This window comes from Myxocyprinus asiaticus, chromosome 13 (assembly GCF_019703515.2).
Source record: "Myxocyprinus asiaticus isolate MX2 ecotype Aquarium Trade chromosome 13, UBuf_Myxa_2, whole genome shotgun sequence".
Lineage (NCBI taxonomy): Eukaryota > Metazoa > Chordata > Actinopteri > Cypriniformes > Catostomidae > Myxocyprinus > Myxocyprinus asiaticus.
Window position 1 is genome coordinate 43,476,292 of NC_059356.1, and position 12,651 is coordinate 43,488,942.

Genomic DNA, 12,651 nt, shown 5'->3' on the forward strand with positions numbered 1-12,651 from the left:
AAGTTTGTTTGAAATCTTTGCAAATTTATAAAAAAAAAAATCAATAAAAAAAAATCACATGTACATAAGTATTCACAGCCTTTGCTCAATACTTTGTTGAAGCACTTTTGGCACCAATTACAGCCTCAAGTCTTTATGAGTATGATGCTACAAGCTTGGCACACCTATTTTGGGCAGTTTCTCCCATTCTTCTTTGCAGGACCTCTCAAGCTCCATCAGGTTGGATGGGGAGTGTCAGTGCACAGCCATTTTCAGATCTCTCCAGAGATCTTCAATCAGGTTCAAGTCTGGGCTCTGGCTGGGCCACTCAAGTACATTCACAGAGTTGTTCCGTAGCTACTCCTTTGTTATCTTGGCTGTGTGCTTAGGGTCGTTGTCCTGTTGGAAGATGAACCTTCACCCCAGTCTGAGGTCCAGAGCGCTCTGGAGCAGGTTTTCATCAAGGATGTCTCTGTACATTGCTGCATTCATCTTTCCCTCGATCCTGACTAGTCTCCCAGTTCCTGCCGCTGAAAAACATCCCCAAAGCATGATGCTGCCACAACCATGCTTCACTGTAGGGATGGTATTGGCCAGGTGATGAGCGGAGCCTGGTTTCCTCCAGACATGACGCTTGCCATTCAGGCTAAAGAGTTCAATCTTTGTTTCATCAGACCAGAGAATTTTGTTTCTCATGGTCTGAGAGTCCTTCAGGTGCCTTTTGGCAAACTCCAGGTGGGATGTCATGTGCCTTTTACTGAGGAGTGACTTCCGTCTGGCCACTCTACCATACAGGCCTGATTGGTGGAGTGCTGCAGAGATGGTTGTTCTTCTGGAAGGTTCTCCTCTCTCCACAGAGAAACGCTGGAGCTCTGTCAGAGAGTTTTTTTGGACTCAAGATGGCGCCGAGTATGGCTGCTGCATTGCGAGCTCCGACACAACATGGTAGTGTTTTGTTTGTTTTGTTTACAATTCTTATGTTTTTTGTCTTGGATGTTGTCTGCCAACAACTGCTCCACTGATGATGCCATTGCATCTACAATACACACTGCTCTCTCCCACCTGGAAAAAAAGAACACTTATGTGAGAACTGCAACATCCTCACACGGTTCTACACCTGAACTGTAGAGAGCATCCTGACTGGCTGCATCTCCGCCTGGTACGGCAATAGCACCGCCCACAACCGCAAAGCACTGCAAAGGGTGGTGCGAACTGCCAGACACATCATCGGAGGTGAGCTTCCCTCCCTCCAGGACATATATACCAGGCGGTGTGTGAATAAAGCTCAGAGGATCATCAGAGACTCCAGCCACCTGAGCCATGGGCTGTTCTCACTGCTACCATCAGGCAGGCGGTATCGCAGCATCAGGACCCGCACCAGCCGACTTCATGACAGCTTCTTCCCCCAAGCAATCAGACTTTTGAACTCTTGATCTCCCACGATCAAATACATCAGCACTGCACTTTATTACTCTTATATCTCACACTGGACTGTCATAAATTATATTATTATTATATTATATTCTCTCTTAACAGCTTACTATCAACCGACAGCCTGAATGTCAATACAGTACAATACTGTACATTCTATATATATATATATATGCTTTTTTATATATTTTTATTTTTTATTTTTATTGAATAATGTGTATCTATATAGTGCGTATTGTATACTGTACAGTGTATGTTATTATTTGTATATTGTGTTGTGTGTAATTATGTGTATATTAGACTTTAAATTGTGTTGTGTAAATTTGATGTTTATTGTAAACTGGTATATGTCTCATCACTGTCACGACTGCTGTGTTGATCGGAACTGCACCCAAGAATTTCACACACCATTGCACTTGTGTATATAGTTGTGTGACAATAACAGTGATTTCATTTGATTTGAGAGTGACCATTGGGTTCTTGGTCACCTCCCTGACTAAGGCCCTTCTCCCCCGATTGCTCAGTTTGGCCGGGCGGCCAGCTCTAGAAAGAGTCCTGGTGGTTCCAAACTTCTTCCATTTATGGATGATGGAGGCCACTGTGCTCATTGGGACCTTCAATGATGGTTTGTGCTCTGACATGCACTGTTAACTGTGGAATCTTATATAGACAGGTGTGTGCCTTTCCAAATCATGTCCAATCAACTGAATTTACCACAGGTGGACTCCAATCAAGTTGTAGAAACATCTCAAGGATGATCAGTGGAAACAGGATGCACCTGAGCTCAGTTTTGAGTGTCATGGCAAAGGCTGTGAATACTTATGTACGTGATTTTTTTTTTTTTCGTTTTTTATTTTTAATAAATTTGCAAAGATTTCAAACAAACTCCTTTCATGTTGTCATTATGGGATATTGTTTGTAGAATTTTGAGGAAAATAATGAATTTAATCCATTTTGGAATAAGGCTGTAACATAACAAAATGTGGAAAAAGTGAAGTGCTGTGAATACTTTCCGGATGCACTGTAATCTCTCCCATGTGTAAGACTATTTTGTAAAAAAAAAAATAATAGTGTAGTTTTGGGGGAACTTATTTTGACTTCTATCTATCCCAAAGGATATTCTGAGAGATCAGTTTATTAAAATAAATGTGACCAGATTACAGTCTACCATGGGTCTGCAACAACTGAATCTTCTTCTTTTTGTTATTATTACATAAAATATTATCTTCTTTAATAAACATGTTATTTTGTCCACTTTCTTTAATGTGTCCTCTCCTATTTTTTGACAGCCTTGTATATTATAAATATTATGAATATTATAAATATTGCCTAAAATTAACATATTCTATTCTTGATAATAAATTAGAAATGCTGTTTATGTTTGCATTTCAAAGCTGTAGGGTATCTTGAAATGTTCAGTATGCTGTTTTTATGAAGTTAATGCATTCTACCACAACCCTTATGGCAAAAATGATTAATGAGAAGAAACGGAAGAAAAGGAAAAGAGGCTAATTATGTCTCCTGTCATAGTTTGTGGTAAATTAAATGTACAGTATATTGAACATCAATTGTTTGAGACTAGAAAATAGAAAGAACTCCTTAGAATTGCATCATCCCATGAGGATACTATATTTTGAAAAACTTACATTACAGTAAGTTAAGCCTTACAGTATTCCTGGCATGTCTATAATCCGCAGGGATACGGGTGTAAAAGTAAGCGAGCAGTCTAAAGTTCCGAGCGCATGTAGAGTGCATATGAGGAGATCAAGTGAGAATTGCACAAGCAAAACATTTATGCATCTTTCCAAAAAGATACATTACTTTACAAAACTGAGTTCAAGCGCGTCAAACTTTTTGTGCTCTCAAAATATCATTTTGCGTACGCAGAAATTTTTTGTGCACTCAAAATATCATCTTGCGTGTACAAAATTATTTTTTTGCCCTCAAAGTATCAACTTGCACGCTAAAAATATCTTGCGCGCACAGAATATTTTGTGCGCTCAAGATATCAATTTGCACGCTCAAAATACAATTTTGCGCGTGCAGAGTTGTGGCACATATTTAACTCCATAATCGTCAGTGGGCGTGGTTTAGCAGCGGCGTACGGAGTGACGTGTCGCTCATGAACATACGCGTACACTCAGAGAACAGCGACATTTATAGCAGCACATATCTATAATATATTACTCTCCGTTGGACAGCTTCTGATGTGGACGTGTGGCAGAGGTTATAATCGTTTCTGCTACTGAAGGTAAGTGTGTTGACTTTTGTTTTACGATTACTAATTCATTCTTATGGCTGTCAGTATTTGAAGTAGTTCAAGCAGCGTCCCATATGGGAAAAGCAGTGGATGGACCTCTATTATAACAGATATAACGGGACTAAATTTCTCGGCGCGTTTTATGTCTGTTATCTGTTCTCCTATGCGTTACATGATGCTTCAGATACGCAGAGTGGCACGAAAGGGCTTGTGCATTTAAATGCAATATTATTACAGGTCAATCAATCCGATCACATAGCCCACAGGCCCGAACAAGATCAATAAATGAACACTTGGTGTGTTTTATGTAGTCTGTATGCTATATCTTGATGTATTTATTATGATGAGTTATTACTGAAATATTAGTTTTGGCATTGCAGTATCGGGACATGCACACACTTAATTGCTGAAGACTTATAACTTTTCACTTTAACATTGGGATTAATATGCCACTGTCATACTATAAGGTTTTTAGGACATTTAAATGCATTAAGATGTTTAGTATCATGTTTGATAATGTACATTTTAATGCTGTGCATGTGATGAATCATCTATGGATATTCCTAGTAAAAAAGCCAAGGGTTAGGGAATAGGGTTCCTGTGTAATTTCTATCATATTTTAGAAGGTAGAGCTAATTGTACACTGAAAAACCTAATAAATTGTTTCAATCAATAAGTCAGTTGATTTTGTGTAATTTGTGTAGGCCTAATTAAGTTCACTTAACTTGGTGTTCATATAATGAACTTGACTATATAAGTTAAGCTAACGAGATGCAAGTAGACTTGACTCAGATTTGCTATTTAAATATTGTTGTTTCTACGTAATAATTGTAGTTGAATTTACTCAAATTAAGTTCATACAATAACACAGATCAAATATATATATATATATATAATTTATTTATTTATTTTTCTTTTTGGATTTTCCCCCCAATTTGGAATGCCCAATTCCCAATGTGCTTTTAAGTCCTCGTGGTTGCGTAGTGATTTGCCTCAGTACGGGTGGTGGAGGACGAATCCCAGTTGCCTCCGCGTCTGAGATCGTCAACCCGTGCATCTTATCTCGTGGCTTGTTGAGTGCATTGCCACGGAGACACAGCGCATGTGGAGGCTTCACGCCACCCACCGCGGCAACCACGCTCAACTCATCACGCGCCCCACTGAGAACGAACCACATTATAGGGATCAGAAGGAGGTTACCCCATGTGACTGTACCCTTCCTAGCAACTGGGTCAATTTGGTTGCTTAGGAGACCTGGCTGGAGTCACTCAGCACGCCCTGGGATTCGAACTAGCGAACTCCAGGGGTGTTAGCCAGCGTCTTTACCACTGAGCTACCCAGGCCCCCCACAGCTCAAATTATTAAGAATATTACAGTGCATCCGGAAAGTATTCACAGCGCTTCACTTTTTCCACATTTTGTTATGTTACAGCCTTATTCCAAAATGGATTACATTCATTATTTTCCTCAAAATTTTGCAAACAATACCCCATAATGACAATGTGAAAGAAGTTTGTTTGAAATCTTTGCAAATTTATTAAAAATAAAAAACGAAAAAAAAATCACATGTACATAAGTATTCACAGCCTTTGCCATGACACTCAAAATTGAGCTCAGGTGCATCCTGTTTCCACTGATCATCCTTGAGATGTTTCTACAACTTGACTGGAGTCCACCTGTGATAAATTCAGTTGATTGGACATGATTTGGAAAGGCACACACCTGTCTATATAAGGTCCCACAGTTAACAGTGCATGTCAGAGCACAAACCAAGCCATGAAGTCCAAGGAATTGTCTGTAGACCTCCGAGACAGGATTGTATCTAGGCACAGACCTGGGGAAGGGTACAGAAAATTTCTGCAGCATTGAAGGTCCCAATGAGCACAGTGGCCTCCATCATCCATAAATGGAAGAAGTTTGGAACCACCAGGACTCTTCCTAGAGCTGGCCGCCTGGCCAAACTGAGTGATCGGGGGAGAAGGGCCTTAGTCAGGGAGGTGACCAAGAACCCGATGGTCACTCTGACAGAGCTCCAGCATTTCTCTGTGGAGAGAGGAGAACCTTCCAGAAGAACAACCATCTCTGCAGCACTCCACCAATCAGGCCTGTATGGTAGAGTGGCCAGACGGAAGCCACTCCTCAGTAAAAGGCACATGACAGCCCGCCTGGAGTTTGCCAAAAGGCACCTGAAGGACTCTCAGGCCATGAGAAACAAATATTGAACTCTTTGGCCTGAATGGCAAGCGTCATGTCTGGAGGAAACCAGGCACCGCTCGTCACCTGGCCAATACCATCCCTACAGTGAAGCATGGTGGTGGCAGCATCATGCTGTGGGGATGTTTTTCAGTGGCAGGAACTGGGAGACTAGTCAGGATCAAGGGAAAGATGAATGCAGCAATGTACAGAGACATCCTTGATGAAAACCTGCTCCAGAGCGCTCTGGACCTCAGACTGGGGCGAAGGTTCATCTTCCAACAGGACAACGACCCTAAGCACACAGCCAAGATAACAAAGGAGTGGCTCTGGGACAACTCTGTGAATGTCCTTGAGTGGCCCAGCCAGAGCCCAGACTTGAACCCGATTGAACATCTCTGGAGAGATCTGAAAATGGCTGTGCACCGACGCTCCCCATCCAACCTGATGGAGCTTGAGATGTCCTGCAAAGAAGAATGGGAGAAACTGCCCAAAAATAGGTGTGCCAAGCTTGTAGCATCATACTCAAAAAGACTTGAGGCTGTAATTGGTGCCAAAGGTGCTTCAACAAAGTATTGAGCAAAGGCTGTGAATACTTATGTACATGTGATTTTTTTTTTTTTTTTCTTTTTGTTTTCTGTTTTTTATTTTTAATACATTTGCAAAGATTTCAAACAAACTTCTTTCACATTGTCATTATGGGGTATTGTTTGTAGAATTTTGAGGAAAATAATGAATTTAATCCATTTTGGAATAAGGCTGTAACATAACAAAATATGGAAAAAGTAAAGCACTGTGAATACTTTCCGGATGCACTGTATATAGCCTTCGAATCCAGGGCGTGCTGAGTGACTCCAGTCAGGCTTCCTAAGCAACTAAATTGGCCCGTTTGCTAGGGAGGGTAGAGTCACATGGGGTAACCTCCTCGTGGTCGCTATAATGTGGTTCTCGCTCTTGGTGGGGCGCATGGTGAGTTGTGCATGGATGCTGCGTAGATTAGCGTGAAGCCTCCACATGCACTAGGTCTCCGTGGTAATGCGCTCAACATGCCGCGTGATAAGATGCGTGGATTGACGGTCTCGGATGCAGAGGCAACTGAGATTCGTCCTCCGCCACCCGGATTGAGGCGAGTTACTACGCCACCACAAGAACTTTGGGCACATTAGGAATTGTGCATGCCAAATTGGGGAGAAAAAGGGAAGAAAAAAAAAGAATATTATAGCCGAGTCAAGGTCAATCAATAAATAAACATAATTCCCCATATATTTCCCCATGCATACCATCAAAATTGTAAGTTTATAGATTTTAAGAGAAATAAGTTCAAAGAACTTAGATATTTGAGTGATGAGCACAAAACTTGACATTTCAGGTAATGTTTAATTAAGACAACTTGATTTTTGTAGTAATGACAACATTAGGGTTTGCAGTGTAAAGGGCCCTAATAGGATAAGATCCTCCTGGTAATTCGTACAGGATTTTTTATATTTGGTTCTAAGAGTAGCCTACTATTGGATATTATGTCATCTATATCTAATATCAAAATTGTATTCCAATTCAATATGACGGGTAGTTCAAATACATTTTATCAGAACCCATATTGCATTGGAATAATGTCTTGATACTTAACACTATACCAGGGGAGAGGTAGGAGTTTTAAAGTCCTCCTAATCCTTTAAAAGATTTTCTTTAAATTCATTTTCTTCATTCTAGTCTATTGGTAATCATAATAATGTTCCTGTAGCTTAATTGGTAGAGCATGGCAGTGCCAGCAATGCCTAGGTCATGGGTTCAAATCCCAGGGAAAACAGGTAATGATCAAATGTACTGTATATGTTGAATGAATGCACTGTAAGTTGCTTTTGGATAAAAATGCATAAATGTACACAATAGTTACTTTACGTTTATTCCTTAGCAGACCGATTTATTTTAAATAGTCGTATTGGGAACTATGTGTTCCGACATCTAGTTTTTATTTTTTGTTATGTTAAAATCTTATAAGAAAATTCCATTTGGATCCGGATTGCTTCCAAATTATGATAGAAATTCCAAAAGGGATGGTTTTATTTTGTCAGTAAGAACTGAACGGCAAAGATACTTTTTTTTTTTTTTTTTCATTAAACATTTTAATAATTGCAAACCCTTTTATTTCTGTAGTTTTCAAAGTGCATTCTGGTTCAGGTTGTTGTTGTTGTTCTGATGAATGGCTTATGATATCTGTCAGTGCAAGAGTTTCCAGAGGTGTTGACAACACATGCTTCTACTAGTGACACTCTTTTCTCAGTACACAATTTCCCTGATTTGGCCTGCAAGATAATCCAGTGCCATGATGTGGCATGTTTATTCACTGGAATTGTGTTTGCACTATAATCAAATCTTTATGATACATGTGGCCCTCATGCACCTGTGTATATATATCCTATGTAGTTAAAGTGAAGGAAACTTAACTCTCTACTTTTAGAGAAACCATACCGGTAAATGTCTGCTTCCAAATTGCCCAAATACCTGAAATTGTATATGGTTTTTTTTGTTGGTTGGTTTTCATCGAGGTTCTAAAATTCCCAAGGAAGTGCTCAAGGTGTTTTCTCAGGGTGTTTGGGGAAGCTGCTTTGATACTGTATATCTTGTCAAGCTACAGGCTACTCGTAATTTGAAGTAATTCAACTACAGTTCAACTATGCTTTTGAAAAAGTAGTTAGCTACAACAAGCTATAGGCTATTAGCACCATTCTGAGTAAACTCTAGCGACTGTTGTGCATGAAAATCCTGTCTCGCACCAACAATCGTGCCACTGTCGAAATCACTGAGATCACATTTTTTCCCCATTCTGATGGTTGATTTGAGCATTAACTGAAGCTCCTGACCCATATCTGAATGATTTTATGCACTGCACTGCTGCCACACGATTGGCTGATTAGATAATTGCATGAATAAGTAGGTGTACAGGTGTACCTAATAAAGTGGTCACTGAGTGTATATTATAAATATATATATATATGATATTTCTAATTTACGTGATTGCAATCAAAGTAGTTCTAAATTAATAATATTTTCAACAGATTAATTTACCCTAAATGCCACTCAATAAAAATAGAATAGACTGTACTTTATATAATTGAGTCAAAAACAGTGCTGAACAGTAAGATTGGAAATAAATTATTTTGTATATACACACACACATATATATATATATATGTATATGTATATTTGTGTTTCACTACAAGAAAAACGTAAAGTAAACCCTAATGTTGTCCTTACTGGAAAAAATTAAGCATTACTTGAAGTGTCAGGTTTTGGGCTCATAACTCAAATATCTAAGTTCCTTTAACCTATTTTTCTTAAAAAAAATTAATAAAAAAAAAAAAAAAAACCCTAGACGTACGATTTTAAGTAGGGTACAATGGGGCTAAAGGCTCCACTTAAGGAAATGTAGTTTTTCTTTCTGGTCACAAAATGTATCAAGGTCCAAAAAATGTATGTATTTTTATTGAATATTGATGGAGCAACATAATTTGTGTGAAAAGAAATAACGGAAGGTTGTTTCGATTAAAATTCAGTTTAAAAAAGATGTGGTGAGGGAGCAGGGTAAAAGTCTCCTACACTTGGGCTAAAAGGCCCCTATAGGGTTTAAAGTGATATCGTGTAGATACCGGGGCAGTAGTTAATGTTAATTTCAGGGATTATTTAAAAAAAAAAAAATATTAGATCAAATTGCCTCAAAATGAACCTGTAGACACCACACGCAAATATCACATGAAACAGGAAAATTTCCCAGTGTATCATTACAAACAGGTGTTTAGGAAAGTCCTGTGGTAGTTTTTGTTGCTATTTAGTGTTTTGGGAGAAAATGAAATCAATGGAGCCTTTTACCCCATGGAGCCTTTAGCCCATTGTACCCTATTAATAACTTAAACTATTGAGTGCAAAACTGAGGCTATGGGGAATACCCTCAATGCTTTGCACTCAAATTATTAAATTAGGTTTCCTTGGGCAAAGGGTACTTATGGGGGCATTTAATTAGTTGTTATTAAGAATTCATAGAGGTTTTAGCTCTTTTGTAGTGTTATTTATGTTGTTTTATTGCAAAACGTTCTGTGTGATGTCACCATTAGGGTGATCTGTGTCCCCTTTGGTCAAGTTGGTCCCTGTTAACTCTATTTTAGTTCTTTTTGAGCATGTGCAACTGAAGTACAGATATATGCATTTCCATGGAGAATTAAGTTTATTTAATGATTGACCTAAAATCAATTATAATTGTCATTTTTTTAAGCTGTTATTGTATGACCTAAATTTGAGTCAATTCAACTAAAATTATTAAGTAGAAACAACAATTTTTAATTAGCAAATCTGAGTTAAGTCTACTTGTATCTACCTTAACTAGGTAGCCTTACATTAACCTTAACTTAAATAGTTAAGTTCATTCTATATGAACACCAAGTTAAGTGAACTTAATAACACAAGTTTTGGAGACACCATTACTTAATTCAGTTGAGGGAATGTGTTTACTCAATCAATTGAGTAAAGTCAACTTATTAGGGTTTTCAGTGTGCCTGCAAAGGGACTCAAATGAACGAGACTTCCCACGTTATATTAGAGAGAGAGTTTTGTCACGCTACACCGCTACTTGTTGGAAAAAGTAGATGGTTACTGTAAAAGCTACTCAGTTTTGAAAACAGTTGAGCTACGGCCACACTACTGAAATTTGTAGTTTCAGTGTAGCTACTTTAGTTATTCCCCAACACGTTTAAGTTGTTGAATAAGTCTTTTTATTTTTAGAGATCTGGTTCACTATTTGTAATATTGTTTGTGCTTTCTTGCCATTAGGTTTAGTTTTAGCTAGCTGTGGCCTTATGTATGTGTGTGTGTGTGTGTGTGTGTGTGTGTATTCTCTGAGATGTGAAAGGAAATTGACTTCTAATAGGCACAAATTAGATACTGCCACCCTGTAAATTGGTGCCATTTCAGTAGAGGAAGGGCTGGATACATTTAATCAAGAGAGGAAAAAACGAAAGTTTAGTCTAGAGGAAGTTCATTTCACAACTCACAAGCGATTGATGGCATAGAATGTTGCATAATTTGTTTTCGGGTAGCTGCTGACATATTACGTTAAAATTTATAGGCATAGTGAAACGTGAGATATTGATTTTTTTTTTTTCACTCTTTTCTTTCACATCCACTAAAGGAAAATCGCAATCGACTGATTGCTAAGAAAAATACTGTAATCTCTCCTCAAAAAGCTGCATGGCAACATTCATGTCCATAGCATATGGTATGGCACAAGTTACACATATACAGTTGAAGTCAGAAGTTTACATACACTTAGGTTGAAGTCACTGAAACAATTTTTTTTAACCACTCCACAGATTTCATATCAGCAAACTATAGATTTGGCAAGTCGAATCAATCCCAGAACAACAGCAAAGGACATTATGAAGATGCTGGAGGAAACAGGTAGACAAGTATCTATATCCACAGTAAAACAAGTCCTATATCGACATAACCTGAAAGGCTGCTCAGCAAGGAAGAAGCCACTGCTCCAAAACTGCCATAAAAAGCCAGACTACAGTTTGTAAGTGCACATGGGGACAAAGATCTTCTGGTGCACTTCACAAAATAGATGGCATCATTAGGAAGGAAAATTATGTAGATATATTGAAGCAACATTTCAAGACATCAGCCAGGAAGTTAAAGCTCGGTCGCAATTGGGTCTTTCAAATGGACAATGACCATACCTCCAGAGTTGTGGCAAAATGGCTTAAGGACAACAAAGTCAAGGTATTGGAGTGGCCTTCACAAAGCCCTGACCTCAATCCGATAGAAAATTTGTGGGCAGAACTGAAAAAGCGTGTGCGAGCAAGGAGGCCTACAAACCTGACTCAGTTACACCAGTTCTGTCTGGAGGAATGGGCCAAAATTCAAGCAACTTATTGTGAGAAGCTTGTGGAAGGCTACCTAAAAGGTTTGACCCAAGTTAAACAATTTAAAGGCAATGCTACCAAATACTAACAAAGTATATGTAAACTTCTGACCCACTGGGAATGTGAAGAAATAAAAGCTGAAATAAATGATTCTCTCTACTATTATTCTGACTGTGATGTGGAGGAGGGCATGGCCAGGCCGTGAGGACGCATTTCCGGCACTGAATCGTCCTAATCAGCCGGAAGGGGGTTAAGGATGAGCCGGAGATGCCAGTTGAAGAGAGAGAGAGAGAGATGCACGTGTCTGTGTGTGTGCGTGCATCTATGTTTCATTGTACTGTTTAAATTTGAGTTTGAAATTAAGGTTCTGTTGATTGTTCACTCCGGTTCCCGCTTCCTCTTTGGTGGAGAAGGCAGAGTCTGCCACACTGACATTTCACATTCTTAAAATAAAGTAGTGATCCTAACTGACCTAAGACAGGGAAAGTTTTCTACTATTAAATGTTAGGAATTGTGAAAAACTGAGCTTAAATGTATTTGGCTAAGGTGTATGTAAACTTCTGACTTCAACTGTAAAGTTTAATACTTAGGGTTAGGGGTTTGTTCAAATTCACACTTATATGATAATAGCAGTAGTCATTATTATGAGGTCATAAAACTGCATGTACAAATGTTATTTAAAATAGTTTTAGTTTAAGCATGTCATATAGTGCAGGACACAGCTGCCACTTCTTGACATCATCTGCCCTTTTACCTACTTGAATGACTTGTTGGTTTTTGAGCATTATCAAGATTCAAACAGAAATGGCAGTGGCTGATGAAACAAGGAACAAGAAAATGTTCTGTTTTCTTGTAACATTTGGCACAGTTAAG

The 12,651-nt window shown here is 38.7% G+C and overlaps 1 protein-coding gene across 5 annotated transcripts in view; it reads left to right on the forward strand.

Moving 5' to 3' along the window:
- Positions 1–3,526: 3,526 nt before the first annotated feature.
- The window catches only part of LOC127450224 (TBC1 domain family member 16-like), a 37,487-nt gene continuing 28,362 nt past the window's right edge, over positions 3,527–12,651 (forward strand). For 3 of the 5 annotated variants that reach the window (XR_007898934.1, XM_051714135.1, XM_051714132.1), the window contains exon 1: positions 3,527–3,661. The gene's annotated coding sequence lies outside the window, so the exon portion shown is untranslated. Of the gene's footprint in view, positions 3,662–11,042; positions 11,130–11,223; positions 11,820–12,651 lie in introns of all 5 variants that reach the window. The other 2 variants (XM_051714133.1, XM_051714134.1) reach the window with 2 other exon arrangements.